The sequence below is a fragment of the Balearica regulorum genome, chromosome 3, assembly GCF_011004875.1.
Source record: "Balearica regulorum gibbericeps isolate bBalReg1 chromosome 3, bBalReg1.pri, whole genome shotgun sequence".
NCBI classification, from domain to species: domain Eukaryota; kingdom Metazoa; phylum Chordata; class Aves; order Gruiformes; family Gruidae; genus Balearica; species Balearica regulorum.
This window is the reverse complement of record NC_046186.1, coordinates 101185565-101191081: the sequence shown is the minus strand read 5'-3', so window position 1 is coordinate 101191081 and position 5517 is coordinate 101185565.

Sequence of the window (5517 nt, the reverse complement as noted above, 5' to 3'; positions counted from 1 at the left end):
TTATGTCCTGCGGTGAGAGGCGGGAGGCGTCGGGCCGCCGCGGTGAAGTGAAGGGGCTGTGTGGGACAGGGGGCGGCTCGGTTGTGGGGCAGTGTCCGAGCGAGGCTGGGGCGGCGGAGCGGGGCCTGAGGGGAGAGGCCGCCAGCGGGGCCGGTGGGCGGTCACCTCGGGGGGCGGGGCCCCGGCTGTGAGCCGATGCCGGCCGCGGCCGGAGGCCGGCGCGGTGAGCAGCCTGCTCTGGGCGGCGGGGCTGCCTGCCGAGCCGCGGCTCCTGGGAACGTTTCAAACCAGGGTCAGCTCAGGTTGAGGGGATTAAGGGCACGGGGAAGCCGGCACCAGAAACGGGGAGCGTTGCGGGTAGCTCCAGGTGCTGTGAAGTGTGTGGGAAATAGTGCCGATTTTTTTTTCTAAATGCGTGAATTTTTTTTTTTTTTTTTTGCTTATTTCATGTAATTTTAGTGTGTTACCAAGCGCACAGGTGTTGCTATCCAGTTAATATAAAAATATCCAGGTCTTAAGAGGAAAAAAAGGCTGAGACTGGCTCTAGGTAGAGGCTGAGTTACAGTACAGTAACAGTCTTGTTACTTAATCTGGAAATGTGTTAGTCTGGTTTGTTTCTATGTGAATGCATTTAATGTTGTTGTGGCTATACTTTCAATATGTGTTAAAGGGTGGGGTTTTTTGATGATGCAGTGATAACTTGGCAGTTTAATTTCCTCATGTGGGGGGAAAAAAGTATAAACTAAGCTGTTAAAGTTGCCATTGCAATATACTGTAGTCAAGTCTCATGTTCTAGCTAAGGCTGACACAATCCGTTATACTTTGTCACATCTCAGCCGTTCTTCCCAAACTTTTTCCTGGCAGCTGTCTGCCCCAAGTTGAGTGATTGATTGAAGAGTGCTAGCTAGAATGGTCCAGCTGCTTTCTTACAGTGAGGTTAAGGAAAGATGATTACTTGTGTCCCTACTTGTGAGTACTAGGTGTCCATAGTGCTTTACAGTATGATTATGACGTGGTGTAGTCTGCCGTGTTTGTGGGGAGCTGTTGTTTGTTACTTGTCTTGAAATCAGCGCAATATGGTCAAATTCTGGATTTTTAGAAAACCTCTGATTTGCATGTGCTTCCTAGAATACGGTGGAAAAAATATTGTCAGGATTCTTCCTGCTCTGGGAATATTTTGGTCTTTGAAGAACTGTTTTTGTGACAGCTTTTGGCAATTGAGCATCAAAAATGTGAGAAAACAAGCTCTGACTCCTCTATGCTTGCTGTTCTCTCTAGGAGTTGGAAAGACTAGTGAGGAGAAGGTAGAAGCAAAGGTGGTTGATTACCTGCAAGTGCCTCAGCAATTGAGGAAAAAAAAAAGGTGTAATGTGATTTTGCATTTTAATGTACACAAAAGAATTCACATAAGAGAAAGCACTCACAAATACCAGAACCACAGGAAAATCTTCAAGCCAGGTTTGTACTTTTTAGATGCAAAATCAGTAAGAAAACTTGCAGAAGAAATTGGGCTTTGTTGTTTTAGTTCTCCCAGAACTGAGCGTTTGAGGCTTTTTAGCTTTATTTTCTAAGGATGTGAAGTTTGGGCATACGTGCAGTATTATGACTGCATATGTCTGTCGGTTCTTCTCTTAACTGATAAAGCCACTGGAAACTTTAATAAGCTATTAGAGCTTTCAGGAATATTAAGTTGTTAGAAGTGTTGTGAAGATAATCACCTGAAAGGAAGAGAGATTCCTCGTCATTATGGTTGGCAGGAGAACTGTCCTAAGAGCTTGCCCCTTTTGTTTCTATTATTCGCAAGGCTACCGTTAAAACTGCATTACGTTAAAAGAGTATAGATTCACTAAGTCAAGCACTGAAATATTAGCAAATACGTGTAGTGAGGTTTATTTTCCCCACACAATCTTAAAGTTGACTTGCCTGGGAATATGCCTTCTCTTGTATGGAAGTCTTGTTTGTTTGTTTGTTTGTTTGTTTACCCTCTCCACGGTTCCTCTGTCACATTCAGTGTCTGGGTGCTCCTGGATTAGATGTCATATGCTAAAGTAAACTGTTGTTTGTGAGATTGGTCCTGCGTTTGTTGTAGAAACTACGTATAAGGAATTGGCTTAGACTAATATTACCACATATATCCTTATCCTTAACTTTTCTTTCTAAACATAAGGCATAGAGGGCAGCAATGTAATAAATACATTCAGAAGGTATGACTTGGGACAGTCTAAAGATTGTTTTTATGAGCCTGTCAGTTTTTCATTCTTGGAGATGATGCATTTCTTCTCAAAACTTACTTCCCTAAGTCATAGTCTTTGGGGGAAAGGTTGTGTTTGGGCAGACGGGGAGGGATTGCTGAAGTGCAAACTGGATTGCAACAGAAAGGAAGGGAATTAAGGAATGGAGGGGTTGCAAACAAGGAAGGTGAAGCAGTTGCTTCTGCCTTTTAACAGAGTTGCTAAAAGGCTTTAGTAGAAATAGAAGCTCAAAGAGAAAGAGTTTTCACTATCCATGAATTAACTGAGCTTCAAACCCACATGATTTCTGAGGCTGATCCACACAGGGTTGAGGCCTCTTGCAATCATCTTTGGTAGAGCAGGTTCTTGGAATTTATTGCTTAAAATCAGGCTTTTAGGCTGTGGGCTCCTGCCATTCGTTATTATTACCTTGCAGTGAGGGATAATGATAGTATTTACTGTTGAGTGGTGAGCTATGGGAAGGCAAAGACTTTATTCAGAACAAAATAATTTTTTAAAACACTAAATGGTTTCACATCCCTATATTACTATACAATTGTGTAGATTGAAAAAGATTATTGAGTCCAACCATTAACCTAGCACTGCCAAGTCCACCACTAAACAATGTCCCTAAGTGCCACAACTATGTGTCTTTTAAATACCTCCAGGGATCATGACTCAACCACTTCCCTGGGCAGCCTGTTCTGAGGATTGACAACCTTTTTAGTGAAGAAATTTTTCCTAACATCCAATCTAAACCTCCTCTGGTGCAACTTGAGGCCATTTCCTCTTGCCGTATCTCTTCTTAATTAGGAGAAGAGACAGCGACCCACCTGGCTACAACCTCCTTTCAGGGAGTTGTAGGGAGTGATAAGGTCTCCCCTCAGCCTCCTCTTCTCCAGACTAGACAACCCCAGTTCCCTCAGCTGCTCCTCATAACACCTGTTCTCTAGACCCTTCACCAGCTTCATTGCCCTTCTTTGGACACGCTCCAGCACCTCAATGTCTTTCTCGTATGTTATGTCCATCTCAGATACGAAATTTCTAGCTCATTAAAAGTACTGCAGATCACATGCTTGGCTTTTTTTATCTTACGGTGACAGTTTTATGCTTTCAGTTTTTTTGAAAGAGCATTTTGACAGTTCTCTGGCTTGGGAATGTCCATTATACCATTTTTAGATCTTTTAGATCTCTTTAGAAACAGGTCAAATTAATTTGTGATCCTTCTTCAGAAAAATTGTGAATGTATAATGTGTGTTGTGTGAAACATAGAGGAAATGGGATGACTGTGAACACTTTTAGCAATATACAGTCTGGAAATTTGTGCTTTAATGTGAAGATTTATAATTTCCTTTGGTATGTATGTTTCATAAAGAAAAGTATGCTTTTTGTCTTCATAAACACATTAAGAAAAGCATGCCTGGAATCAAGGTAATTTCAGATAAATTACACTGCTTGGAGCGTGTTCGTTCCTCTGCTGGAAAATATATAGGTGTCATCTGTCAAGTACTGTGTTTCTTCTATATTAAACACAACTCAGCCTGCTGGGTGGTAGGTGGGAGGCTTAGAGTGGCCAGGGTGAGATTTATTAGTTCTTTGAGACTGATGGTTGTTGTTCTGTTCCTTGTTGCTGTTCCATGCAACATTCTTGAATTTTCCAAAGACTCCATGTTTTAGTGGAACCAGTAGAAGATGGTGGAAGCCACAGGTTTTCTACAGCTCTGGAAAATCAGGCCATCAGTCTCGAGCTGGGCACTTACTAGTATTTCTGAATTCAAGTCTTAATGTTTTATTAAGGCATAAATCAGTAAAAACTTGTTCTATAACTGGTCAGTGAAATGCAACAATAAACCATTTGCTAACTGACTTGCTGCTGTTAATATCTCCCAACTGAGATTTGAGATGATCTTCTTTGTTTACTTTATTTTTTCTAGTGCTGTCTTCCAGTTTTAGACTTCAAGAGCTATCTGCTTTCCAAACCTGGATGGAATTATTTTGCAGTTTAGTTAGCACCGTAGAGTATAGACTGTCTCTATAAGGACAGCTGGTAACTTATTCTTGGGAAATGGAAAAAAATCATGTTGCAGTTTCTTTGAGAAGTCTAAGGACTTCAGCAGTTGTAAACACTTTTCTGCTGTTTCACCTGCCACCAGCTGATCAAATCATACTCTTCTGAAACCTTTGCCAAAATTTGAGACTTAGGCTGTGTTGTACAGTGTTGGTGGTTGGTATGTTGAATGAAGCTGGGAATATTAGGACTTGGCACTCTGTTAAAATAGTATTTTGAAATGGTTTATTGCACTGTAGGAAGGCTTATCCAACAACTAGCATAATGGGTTAGTACTAACATCCATCTTGTTCGGTACTTTGATCCTGATAGGTACAAACAGCAAAGTCTACACAGCAACTCATTTTGGGGCAGATGCCATAATCTCCATTCTCTCTTGGTAAGAAGCCAGTTCTTGGTCTCCTAAAGATTTGTTGAAGCTCTGAAATGTAAAGTTTGGTATCTTGAAAAAAAATTATAATTTTGATTCCTCTAGGTGTTTTATGAAAACGTGTTCTACCTTGACATATTTGTAGTTTTTTATTTCAGTGACTTTCTATAGCAGTGAGTTGCACTGACACCGTATGATGGTTTTGTTGGTTGGTTGTTTTTCTTTTTTTTTTTTTTTGGGGGGGGTGTTGTTTAAAATAAAAATGAAAAAATTTGTAAATATCCTCTTTTTCTTAACAGGAAGGACAGGTGTTCCTGATCAGCCCATTGAGTCTTATTTCATTTCTCTACAGTTAACCTAAATATCTGGTAAACTGTACCATTTCCAGAAAGAGGGTTCTGTGTCTAGTTGACTATCATGACACACTGTGGCAAAAGCCTGAGTTTAGCTGGCTTAACCTTTTGTTACATAGGCAACTTGGGACAACAGATCATGTCAGAAAGTTGGTTTACAGACATTGTTTAACTACTTATATTTTTCCATGCTGTCTTCAAAGTAAATTGTGGTAACAGCTGGCAGTATGTCTTTGAATCAGAACATTGGCATTCGGTATTGTCAGCGAAGATTCTCAGTCTGTGTATGAATAGTTTGTGTACGTGGCTGAAATAGCAGCATTTCTGTACAAATAATTTGAGTTTAGGGCCAGTTGTTTCCCACAGGAGGAAAAAAAAAAAGGCATTGGAATTGTTTTGGTAAGCTAGTGTGCTTTTACTTTGTCCTGTCTTACTTTGGCATACAGTTACCTAAACTGCTTTTCATAGGACTGTTTAGTGAAAAGCAGATCTCAC